At 30.3% G+C, this 14,032-nt stretch overlaps 1 protein-coding gene across 15 annotated transcripts in view; it reads left to right on the top strand.

The window, feature by feature from the left end:
• LOC105143170 (uncharacterized) overlaps nt 1-14,032 on the top strand; it is a 440,192-nt gene that overhangs the window by 367,877 nt on the left and 58,283 nt on the right. The window lies entirely within an intron of this gene.

The raw sequence follows: 14,032 nt of genomic DNA, 5'->3' as shown, positions 1-14,032 counted from the left end.
TGTTTAAAATAAAAGGTATAAAAATAGGTTCCGGAAACTTATATAAAATATTAAATAAGAAATAAGTCAGAAGTGTATAGTTATTTAAAATAATGAATTAATACTAAATAATGCTTTTAATTCTTTTATTTAAATTACATACATTAATTTTCGTCGCTTTTACAAGTAAATGAAAATTATTAAACGGTTCTTACGTACATTTTGACATCTTTAGAAAGTATTTGTAAAGTTGGATATTTATAACAAATTGTATTAGGTGTTGGAATTAATTCGTAGCGTTTTTAATGAAAAAATGTTATTTATTTCACATGAGCATTAAAAAATACATTAATGAAAGTACTTCCCATCACTTGTAAAACGCTACGAATTAATTCCAACACCTAATATATAATATATTTCATATATAATATATATAATAACATATGTTTTTAAACATGTACATTATTCCAATTATAAAATGTTTTGAATGTCAATTTTAAGATATTGAAACATATTTATCCTTTAAATATTTTTGCTTCAGTTTTACATTTTTGTATAAAAAAATACAGTTTCCTTATTTTGTTAATTATATTTAGTTATAACAATTTATATACAATTTGTTATAAATATCCAACTTTACAAATACTTTCTTTACAAGAACCGTTTAATAATTTTCATTTACTTGCAAAAGCGACGAAAATTAATGTATGTAATTTAAATAAAAGAATTAAAAGCATTATTTAGTATTAATTCATTATTTTAAATAACTATACACTTCTGACTTATTTCTTATTTAATATTTTATATAAGTTTCCGGAACCTATTTTTATACCTTTTATTTTAAACAAGTTTTTCGTACCTGTTCTTTTTACAGATTCCTACAATTTTATATTTTAAATAAGTATTTCTGGAACTTAATTTATATTTTTTATTTTAAATAATTGATATGTTATTTTGTCGAGCCATTATCGACGTAAGTTTAAGAAAGAATTTCCGAAACACGGATAATTTGCAATAGTAATAGTGTCTTAAATTAATTTATTACTAGTATGAATAACTGAAAAATTAAATAATGATTAAGAAGATGTTTACTACTCTTAGCTAAAGCTGTATTCGGCACAAATTGTTTCACGATATTAGGAAAATTTGCATTTATCTTTATATAAAGAACATATATATAATATTTTATCAATCTTTATTGAAGAATGAATCATTAAAAAGAATTATGAAAATTGAGAATTATTGAAAATATCAAAAATATCTCACGCGATAATTCGTTTAAGAGAACCATGCAAGTAATATAGGATTGTGCCCGAGATGCCACAAAGCAAAACGCGAAATGTACAGCGATATCCGTTTGTCAAAATCATATAAAATACTTGAATAATTGTACTAACCGTTCAATATTTTTCAAACGCCTAAATAGGCTATAAATGCACCCGGCGAAAAGCTCGGGGGGGGGGGGGGAAGGGGGTCGCGAGCGACGAAAAGCGGTGGGTCGCGAGGCGATGGCGAAGGGGGGGGCGCAGCGCGGTGGTCGATCGTCATCCTTTTCGTTCGACGACTTCGCAGCAAGACGGACGTGTGGCGTGAGGCGCTCGCGCATTAATCTACGAAAATTAGAGATTCACGAACGCGAACTGATAATTAATTACATCAGGATGCTCAAATAGTAATATTGCTCAAAACTAAGGTGTGTACCAGAGTTATATCTCAATCTTTATTACTTTCTTTGACGATTTACGTTCAAATAAAGATTAATAATAAGATTAATAATATACATTCTTTAAGTAAAGATAAACGCAAACATTTTTTGAATTATGAAACAATTTGGACTAAATATAATAATGGATATAAATAGAAATATCATATATTACACATTTACAGATATATTAATTAGATATTTAAGGGCGCTATATTCATAGTCCGTTCTTATTTCAAGACTGTCTTAAGTAATGTCTTACGATGTTAATACGGATCTCTGATTCGTGACTTCTTAAAATTATACTTAAGAATATAAGCCCTGACTATGAATACCGGCCTAAAATATAGATGAGTTGTGTGCGTAACGAAATAAAACGTAAATCGTACAATACATACAATAAAGCATCGTATAATATTCATCGAAGAATATTAAAACGTAATAGATTATTGTGAATAGATTATTTTACTGATTTTGTAATAGGCGTTAACATTGGTATTTCGACAGTTAGACGGTTGGCGCGTGACCTTCGGTTGGGGATGGGACGAGGTGGCACGGAATGGCGCGTCATGTTTACGCCTAGTTATCGCGCAGTTATTATTCCCTTACCGAAGCTCGTACAAACAACGTAGCCGTGTCGCGACTTTTTTTCACATTACTTTTTGAAATCTTTTTCGCGAAGAATGTCTAATACAATACGAAACGTTGTATTATACTTTATGAATAATTATTCATACCAGTAATCGTATTATGTGAATATTCATAAAATACAACATTTCGTATTATACCTAGCACTTTTTGCGATTATTATATATTTCAAAAAGGAATGTGAAAAAGAGCAGCGACATGGCTACTTGTTTGTACGAATGGTATCACACGAGTTATAGAAAAGCAACGTTGATACGAATACACTCATGCAAAAAAGTCGCAATTCCTGCTTTCAATACAATTAATACAGTTTAATAATTTAATTAATTTTTGTTTTTGTGCATCTTTTGTTAAAAAATTAACCGTAACTTTGGAACAATTAATAAAAGAAACATTTCTTCCTTTTATTAATCTATATAGCCTATTTTATAGATTCTAATCATATCTTACAGACATTATCTATGAATAAATAAAAGATTCAGCCCTTTTATCTGCTTTGACTTTTTCGCAATGATAACCGATTGCAATAATAGCATAGTAATATAGCTATTTATTACATTTTTCAGATTATCTTCCCTCTCACGAGTACACCTTGACGTGGTGAGGGGGCTCAATACCCAGAGGATATTTTACACGAAAAGAATGATTTTTCTCAAATATCTAAAAGTTTTCGGATATGTCTGAATGTATATATCTAGATAAATTTTTAGATATTGAGTAAAATCATTCTCTTCGTGTAAAAATCCAACGGGGAAGCTAACGTCGCCGATTTACTTGAAAATGAACGAACCGTAGCCGGTTCGTCGCGTCGCGCGTTTCGCGAGTGCCGTTCTAATTATTGGACTCAAGTTATAGTCCGTGCGCGATTACAGTGTATTCGCGAGTGTTTTACGCGAGTGTCCTGTGCATATTCTGAGAGGAGGTGGAGGTCTGGGAGAGACATCGGGCACTGATGGAGCAACCTGGCGGTAAATATTATTTTTTATTTGTGTAATATTAATCTTTTTTCGCTAGTTTTTAAATCATTTTATTTGACAATAATTTAAAAATGATTATTTTTAAATCATTGTTAAATAAAATGATTTAAATAATTGTATATTCTATAAAATAATTATATAAAGTAATTCTATAAAATAATTATACATTCTCTAAGGTAATTATATATTCTCTAAAATAATTATTGTATATATATTTTTTAAAGAAGATCTTAGCGAAACTAAATTTGTATAAAATTTTTAAGTAATTTTTAAGTAACTCTCTTTTTACATAATTTAGATTTTAGATAAAAGGAGAGTTATTAAAAATTTAGAGAGATAAAGTACTATATTTTTTCTAAAATAATTATATATATTCTCTAAAGAAAATTTTAGCAAAAATAAATTTGTATAAAATTTAAATATTTTAAAATTTTAAACAAATTTATTTTTATTAAGAGAGATCTTTAAAAAGAATATATTATATATAATTATTTTAGAATTATATATTTTAGAATTATTTTGGAATTATATACTTTATAAAAAAATGTATAATTATTTTAGATAATATATAATTGTTTTATATCTAATTAAATAATGGGTTCAAAATTCAATGCTTACAAAAATTATATTTTCAAAATTGTATGATTGTTTTTCAGCAAACTGCATGCGTTCATATAGCAATTATTTTTTAAAGTAATAATTATTAGTTATTTTTTTACTCAGTTTTAATTTGGATTTTAATTTATTTGTTACAGATGTAATTTTTAAGTAATTCTCCTTTTACATAATTTAGATAAAAGGAGAGTTATTTAAAGTTTAGAGAGAGAGATAAAATAATTATATATTTTTTCTAAAATAATTATATATATTCTCTAAAGATCTTAGCAAAAATAAATGTGTATAAAATTTAAATAATACTTTAAAATTTTATACAAATTTATTTTTACTAAGAAAATAATTGCTATATAAACGCATGCAGTTTGCTGAAAAATAATCATACAATTATGAAAATATAATTTTTGTAAGCATTGAATTTTGAACCCATTATTTAATTATAGATATAAGATAATTATGTATTATCTAAAATAATTATACATTTTTTTATAAAATATATAATTCTAAAATAATTATTTATATTCTCTAAAGATCTTAGCAAAAATAGATTTGTATAAAATTTAAATAATACTTTAAAATTTTTATTTTAGATAATACATGATTGTTTTATATCTAATTAAATAATGGATTCAAAATGCTTACAAAAATTATATTAGGTGTTGGAATTAATTCGTAGCGTTTTTAATGAAAGAATGTTATTTATTTCACATGAGCATTAAAAAATACATTAATGAAAGTACTTCCCATCACTTGTAAAACGCTACGAATTAATTCCAACACCTAATATTTTCGTAATTGTATGATTATTTTTCATGAATTATTTTTCATGAATTGTATGATTATTTTGCATGAACGCATGCACACTGCATGCTATAGGTATTCCTATGTTCATTATATACATACAATTAAAACGTTATTCTCAATACTCTTATCAATGCTGACTATCTTCATGTAATTGTCAACAATTTTCGTGCCTGTTATCAGAGCATGTAGAAGTCTTTGCGTAAACAAAAGACTGTATTTCAAGTGCATTCAACAGGTTACCCAATCTGACAACAAAACCGTAATGACTACTTCTTCTTCGACATTGTTATACGTTTGATCACATTTTATCGTTCCTATTCTTAATTGAAAACGAGCACTCGTATATTGTTGCAATTTGAAAAGGCCACTACCTCCATTATAAATTAATCCCATCTAATGCAACTGCCGTAACAAAAACTAATTATCCTTTATCTTCGCACCAATTAACGTCGCGACGCGACAGTCGAAGTGAATCTTTCGCGCGAACATCGCATGAACGATGGAGGGTGCAAGCGTAAAATAATGGTGCGCCTAGCGTGTCGTTCTCAACGATTCTCGTTGGCTGGAATTTAATAAGAGCCGCATAAAGTTAGGGCGGATTCCTGCCTATTCGAGACGGCCTTGCCACGCTATCCAAGCGCACAGGTTGTACGTGTGTACGTAAAACGGAGGTAACAGAGGACGGTGGAAGCTTGAAAGCTTTTGTACTTCCCATCCTCAGTCACCTATCTACCTACCCTATCCATGGTGCAACCTTCCTGCGTTAGGCCGCAAGCCGTTGTTCTCCACGCGTGCTATTGGCTGTAACCGTGTGTTATCCTGACTGCGGGATTTTCTTGTCGGCAAGCCATCACCAGCTTGCATACCTTTCTTTGAGGTATTAGATTGCTGCAAGGTGTATGCACTTTTCACTCAAACATCGTTTAACTTGAACCGATTAGTTAAACAAAGTAAACGACATTTTTTTTTCTCTCAACTATCCCCTTTCAAACGAATACAAAGTCTCTACGTCTCTTCAGCCAAATTTCTATTCAGCAAAAAATTTTTGATTGATCCTTTTTTCTTATTTTTAATGTTATATAAGTGAAACCTCATTCGTAATTTAAAATTTAACTTCAAGTTGTATAAAATAAGAATAAGAATATAAGAAGGGTATACACGTTGCACAGAAAATGCAGCAAAGAGGCAAGACAAATAATGCAGCATCGGTAGAAAGAGTTAATGACGTAACTATGTCTGGGGAGGGGAGGGGAAGGAAAGAAACGGTCGCCGCGCACTTGTAAAATTACAAGCTCGCAAGATCGCGGCACAAGCGCCGTTGGCGAGTTTCAATTAACGTAATGCAGCGTCTCTTCCGTAAAAAATGCGACGGCGAACAGTTCGTGTATTAACTGCGAGCTCGTTTCTCCCGCCCGCGCCATCCGGTCCGCGTGACACTGGCGGACATTAATTAAATTACATGGTAAACGCGCTTCGGTAATTAATGAAGTGTCACGAAAATCGAACTACACGCCGATACCATCGGCCGGCTCGTTGCACGGGATTTACGCGGAGTAACGAAATCAAGTTACATCAGGATGTATTGAAGGTATTAACGATATCGAAAATCACTTTAAAGCCAACGCTTGCCGCTTACACAGCGCGCCTGTAAACAATGTTACCAAATTTGTAGACAATTGACATAAACGCGATCTCGTTCGTTTAGGCAATCAATTTATTTCGGTTTACGATTTTAATGGAATTAAAGTTATGTATCATAGAAAAACATTTGTGTATTGCGGGCCGAGCGTATTCATAATATTTAAAGTGAGTTAAAAAAAAATTGATTAATCGATTAATTCACAATATGCTTCGGTAGTCGAACTGAGACGTCCGCATGGAATAAGGGAGATCTAGATTCGAATTTCAGTGATGTTTTTTTGCAATAAATTCTCTACAGTACTTTAAAAATGTCCATTAGAATCTGACCGAAATCACATTTTGACCTCGAAACCGAAAACGAATATTTGGTCATTCAATTTCAGCTGATAACAAAATCGAAACCGAAACTTAGATAAATCTTACTGAGAGAGAGAGAGAGAGAGAGAGAGAGAGAGAGAGAGAGAGAGAGGAGAGAGAGAGAGAGAGAGAAGCTAACGGAATCATATTTTTTTTCGACCGAAGTCGAAATCGACATTTTTAGATTAATTTTACGGAAATCGTATAATTTTCAGAAATCATGACTTTATGTACTCTTTAGAAAACAAGATTTTATTAAAATATCTACAATATAACAATATTTGCATTTTCAACTTTTAAAGAAATCAAATCACAGTTATTATCAGTTAGGATCACATCAAAATTTGTTGCACTCAAATTATTTTAAATTTAAACAACGAATTAATAATTAAAATTAAACAGTTGTTTTTTAAACGCTCCTTGAGGTATTGTAACTTGTACAGTTTCGATTCATCTATCAAAATTTTCTCTTAATTCCGACCGAAACCGAAATCAAACTGAAACTCTAATTTTTTATTAAAACCGACCAAAATCGAAACCAAAACCAAAATTTCGGTCGAACTCTAATGCCCATTAACATCAGTAATATTAAATTTGTTAATTTGTGTTATTACTTATTCTACTTTTTATTTAGGATTATGTTTCGAGACCGATCAATAATCGGCACGCAGTTAGCTTGGACTAGGAATTCAGTTTCATAAAATTCGCACAAAAATATTATTAGACACCAACCCGCTTTGATTAAACTTTAATTGATCTTTTCTGCTTCAAATAAATTCGTTCTACTCTTCATGTAATATTTTTGAGAAAATCCTTTTCTTTCTTCTTCTTAATTTTCAAAATTACATATTCCATTACACTAAAATAATAATCATTAAGAAGTAATTGATTTTGCTTTAATATGGAGATTTCGTCGGTTTCTTGCATTCTCTATCGTCGTCAGGCATGCAATTTCGTGATTACGTTACATCTAAAGAGCGCACTTACCATTCATGCGTACGCTGCGTGCGTGATATTGCTGGAGCACGCGTATATGTACGAAGGTACCGCGTTCTACTCTGGATTAATCCGAGTTTCAGGAATCGCATGTAATTAGCGCGTTTATCCTTCCGAATTCATAGTAAAAGGTGCAAGATGAAGGAAATTAATATACTGAAAAATATTATGTTGTGAAAAGAAAACGTTTTAGATAATATTCTCAAAATGCAATTCCGCAACGATGTTATAATGACAATGATTTACCTGCCCTTCCAATCGAGGCTCGAAGGTAATTTAGGTAACTGAACTCCGCCACGATGAGGTCGTGCAAACGTAATTTTTCTCGTTTCTTCCCGACCATGGTGAGAAGCAACGCGATAACAAAATTCCGTCAGCCCAAACCGATACGCGAAATTATTACGATGTTGGCAATATTAGGGAGTTTTTTGCGATAACGTGAATCCAGATACGGTAAATGCTAAAGTTATGTTATTCTTTTCTTAATTAGTTGTTAAAAAGAAGATAACCTGACTTTAGCATTCATCGTATTTGAATAAAGGATATTGCAAAAACTCCTTATGTATTTGCCGCCCTTATAACACGAAATTCTTTTATCACACGCACATTGTGTCACATGTCATGCCGCGGGCTTTTCATGCTTGTTAATATCTGTGGCTACTGTTTGCATGTACGAAACTCACGTGCGGAAAATTCATTTTCATGTTAATACAGCTGTACACATAGGAAGTTTGACATGGCCTAAGGTTATGTTCTAAAACTACACGCTATTGAATAATCTCATTTTTATCGTTACTAGTAGAATTTTTCTGTCATATATAGCATAACGACATAATAAACTTTTCGTGCAAGCAAAATTTCTTATATAAATATAAAACTTTAATCTACACATAAGTATTTATAAATCTGTAGTAATGATAATCGATTACATTTTTTTATATCTCTAATATAATTCTCCAAAAATATTTCATAGAAAATAAAATTGAGGATATAAAAAGCATTATTTAATTTATTTAAAAACACTAGATATAATAATAATTTTTCTAAATAGATTGTCTTTTATTATATATGTTTTCAAATGTGTTCTTTGAATTGAATTTAAAGAGAGAGATACATTAGAAATATATTATTAGAAAAGAAGGTAGCATTATGGCTAATGTATATATTGTGGCTTCCCTTAATAACTCCGCTATTATATTCAGCGAATCCTGATGATTACTTTTGAAATTATTTGTTCAGCAGCTCGTTGTTACATCATGACACACTAATATATCAATACTTAACAGCTAGCATTTATCATAACGCATTTTTAATCAAGTATTTCGAAACGTTTCTGAGGACATTTTAGCATTTAATTACACTTATTTCCTCTTTTTTTTTTAATTTGAGTGTATTATCACATAAATATATGTATTTTTGAGTGTGTTATTTACTATTTAATATTTTATTTGACTGTATATATTTTGAGTTTTGCAAATTTAAACAATAGCATAGCATTTTGCTGATGTGACCCTCTATGAGTACTCACGACCTCTTTTTTGAGATTTTTATATCAAAATAATTATTTAATAATCGATTGTAGCTCTACTATTAATCTGTAGTTTATATTACATATATTATTTTTAATACTGAGACATTTAGTACTAAGCATCTTATATGCAGAAATTATGTGGCTATACATTCATTTTTGTATATATTTTAAAATGTTTTACTTTTTTGTTAATTTTATAACTAAATACTGTTTTTTAAACAAAACTGACTATTTTTGTGAAAGATCACCTATTTTTTTCTTCGAATCATTATATAATGTCGCCACATTTTTTATTAATAATATTCTAAGTAATAAATATTTCGTAACTTTGAGTCTCTAGAATCGATTCAACAACATTTTAACAAATGCAATTATCAAGTTTTAAACTTAAATATTGATTATTAACAAAGTTATTGTGTAAAATGTAAGTAATTGAGGTGCCATAATATATATATATATATATATATATATATATATATTATATATACCATCTTCTCCTTTATTAATATTATATATTTTTAAATATAATACTTATGTTATATAGTCTTAAATATTTATGCGTAATTTACTATTTTATACAGTAATTTTTTAAAAATATTTAATAACTATATCTTATTTATCTATGTTCGCAAAATATAGGATCTATTTCTGCAAATACATGGTACGTCGTGATTATCGGTATCCTAATGCAGTTGCATAACAATGCAACACGGGATAATTATCCGAGTTCGTATGTGCCCATGTTTTTTGTCGTCCAATGGAACTCGCGTAGGATATATGCGCATTAGACATACCTGAGCGCGTGAAATTCTGCATACCCCGAAGCCATGTTCGGCTGCACGTAATTGGAGTATATGCACCGACGATTCGTTCATTGTTCGGCTAATTTCATCCTACGAATTTTATTTCTTTCCTTTTTTTGTCGCTTCGTATGTCTTACAGTTCTCAGCCCCGAGCATTTCTTCCATGTTACTGCGTCCGCTTTCGATGGCTTTTTTAAATTTACGCCCAATGACATTTTGACAGTACCAACCGCGATATATCGAAGTCTCAAATTGCATAAATGCAACACATCACCAACCTTTCTGATCTTCGACCATTTGATGAATATTTGAGAATGGCAAATTACAATATATGCTTTTAAATAGAAAGGAAAAATATATTTCCATTTCAATAAATCAGGAAATAATTACATTTAAATTAATCGAAACAGTTCTAACGTTTGGTAGGACAAATGGATAATGAAAAGAAAAAGATAATGCAATGAGAGAAAAAATATGATATTTGATATTTGATTTTTGATATTTTATACGGAAGGAATTTTGTTGGAATATCTAAAAATTTAGCTACATACGGATTTGAAAACAATTTTGTTGGACTATTAAAATATTTACATAGAAAACTCAAGCATGATGAACAATATTGCAAAAAATTTTGATATTCTAGGAACCAGCTTGAGCGCTCTACATATTTTTATAGTCCAACAAAATTATTTTCTTTATTTAGCTAAATTTTAAATATTTCAAATCAATTTTAAATCATTCTTTCCATGTATTGATAATTTAATTTAGATAAGAATTGTTTACTTCTTTTTTCTTATTCTGCTTCTACATAAATTATTACTATTTACGAATAGAGAAATATACAGTAGAAGTGTACATATCCAATTGAAGTTCTTAGTGCAGAACAGTCTCTACAAATTTGGTAGACATAATAAATTTGATAAAATCCAGCCCACTCATTATATGATTGTTAATTATCCCGTTATGAGTAATTCAGACGTACTTTTCACAGATGGATTGTAAATAATATCTACGTGAGGAATTGCTGATTATTAATTATATCAAACCATTCATTTTATATAATATTATATGCTATTGAATAAATGGTATTTTATTATTTAAGCTCTGTAGCATAATAATTGCGAGATTTGTGTAATATTTTATTATTTGTAACATTCGAAAATTACATAAAATATGTACAATTAAAACATTAAAGGAAAAGGTGATATTATAGCTTTTAGATATGATGGCCTCTTTTAATATTAGCGAATTCCAATAATCATTTATGGAATCATTTATTTAATAGCCTCTTTATATCATATCTTTGTTATGTCAATATACATAATAACTGATGTTTATTATAACATAGGAATGATTTCAAAGTTCATTTTAACATTTAATTATACATGCTTCTTCTTTTCGAAAGTATTATCTATTCTTCTTTTCGAAAGTATTATCACACAAATATATATGCATTTGAGTGTGTTGTTCATTATTTAGTATTTAATTTAACTGAACGTATTTCGAGCAAAGTTGACACTTTCTTAAATGCTGATTTTTTTTACTCTCTTTTTCGAAGTTTTCATGTAAAAATAATTATACAATAAATCGATTGTAACTGCTAATTTATAGTCCACATTGTATATAGATACAAATTTTCAGTACTAAATAGCCTATATCAGAAGAAGTTATGTGTACGTATATATATTTTTTATAAATTTTGTAATATTTTTTTTTTCTAAATACATAATTTTGTAATCAAATACTGTGCTTTTTTAACGAAAAGTTTTAAATTATTTTTGTAGAGAGGCTACATTAGGTCTGTTTCTCTTTATTATACAATATCGCTATACTTTTATACATAACGTTTTAAGTAATAAATATTTTATAACTTTGAGTCTAAGATTGAACAACACTTTGACAAATGTAATTATTAAATTTTTAACTTAAATATTGATTATTATTAAAGTTATTGTATAAATGTGAATGGAAAGCTATAATATAATATCACCTTTCTCTCTAACAATACTTAAAATTATACCTTCGCGAACATAAATGTACATTATAATTCGATCATAATAAACGCACGGTATTTCAAATAATTTTTAAATGCACGCTACATACATTTGCACTATAAAATGGCAAGCTTATATTAAAAATCTATCGAGATCTGGAATATTTCGTTCTCTCAATTACGAGCATTATATTTCTTTCATATTTCAACCTGCAATAAATTAAATTCTCACTCGTTGTTTAATCATTCGTCTCCCATAATGTTACTTCAGTGGACGCTGTTCAAGCACGTCGAATTACGTCGCAGGCAGTGCCGACGTATGCATGTCGTCATATTGCATGTAGCTCCACGTTGTTTATGCTTAACACTCGCAAGCTGTGGTCGCCGCGACCGCACTGTGTTGCACCGGAAGTGGTTGCACCGAGACACACTGGCGCGTGGAATGTCCGCGAAGTCGCTTGTCCCCGAACAAACGAGCTAGCTATTCCGTCGCATCTCGTCCTCTGGATGTAAAATTCTTATGACGTTGTTACGACCTTGTAAGCCGAGGGCCAGCGGCTTGTAAATCCGACAGCGTAATCTGTGATAAATTACGGACGGCGAACTTCTCGCCACGGTGCCAATAAATCAAAACGGGTCCAATTACATGTTCATTCGCGATTATTTCTCGTAAAACACGAAACATTATAGCATCAACGCGACTGACATCAGCTCGAAAACGTAAATTGCGCGCTCGCTAAATTATTTGCGCTCACGTTATTTAACACTGACTCACGATAAAAGAACGATACTTAATTATCGAACATTTTATATATATATATATATATATATATATATATAATTTCGACATAAATCGACGATTGTTTCTCAGCAAATCATTTAATTGCGCGGCCTATTTTTAATTATCGTCGCCGTTCTCTCTTTGATCCATTAACAGAGATATATTTATATCACGACCACACACAAGACCGTGTCGCGTATTGCACCGCAAGTAGATAGAGCCGTGGTTACATATTATCCTGCTGCAGCCGGGACGAATGCAATATCGCCACGTGTGTTGTTTGTAGGTACCTCGCATATCCCGTCGTACGTGCCTGCAAAGTGTAACTCTAAAATTCCTGCGGTATATAACCGAAACGTTTATTCCGCGTACGATCGCGCACGTCGGTTAACCGCGTTTTCATAACAGTGAACGTTATGACAGCTATTCCAATCAGTTAGTTTGCTGTATCCAATCTCTTAATTTATTAATAAAAATTCAGCATTTCCATTATTTGTCATTCCGCAATAGTTCGTGAGTTTCGGAAGAAAATTCGAGCGTTTCCCAAGGTTGGCAAACGTTATTTTTCAATTACTTTGTCGTTACTTTCTATAGTAAACAATTTAATGACGATGTTGCAATATTGTTTTTTATAACGCTAACTAATTAAATGCTAAGGTTGTGCTAAGATTAGAAAAGTCAATTTGAAAAATAATTTGTCATTACGCGTTACTTACTAAAAATAAGTAACGCGTAACGTTACTCGTTACAAGTAATTCGAGTAAAAAAGTAACTACAAATTAATGGAAAAAGAAGTTATTTTTTTCAATAACAAATGACTTTTTCAATCCGTTACAAGTAAGGATTGATTTTTCTAACTCTGATGTTACCATTACGGTCATAAAAATTCACAATGTCATTATTAAATCGTTATTATAACAAGGTAACGATCAACAAAGTAACAGTGTTACAAGTAACGCGTTACTGTCAACCCTAGCGTTTTCTGTAATAATCTATAGCGATTGTGGATAAAATATCGACTTGCACGTCTATTATATCTAATCGTTTCGCACGGAAAAGTAAAGACATAAATTTTATTTAATTTCTTTAATGCCTTCGTTTAGTTATCTTTATTTAGTCGTTTCTTTTTATCTTCGATGCGCCCCCGAGTAACGTAATGCGGTTTGTGAGAAAGACTTATTAAGTTGCACACCATTTCACGCATA

The sequence above is a fragment of the Acromyrmex echinatior genome, chromosome 6, assembly GCF_024713525.1.
Source record: "Acromyrmex echinatior isolate Ae372 chromosome 6, ASM2471352v2, whole genome shotgun sequence".
In the NCBI taxonomy this organism is placed as follows: domain Eukaryota; kingdom Metazoa; phylum Arthropoda; class Insecta; order Hymenoptera; family Formicidae; genus Acromyrmex; species Acromyrmex echinatior.
This window is presented reverse-complemented; position numbering and strand designations above follow the sequence as displayed.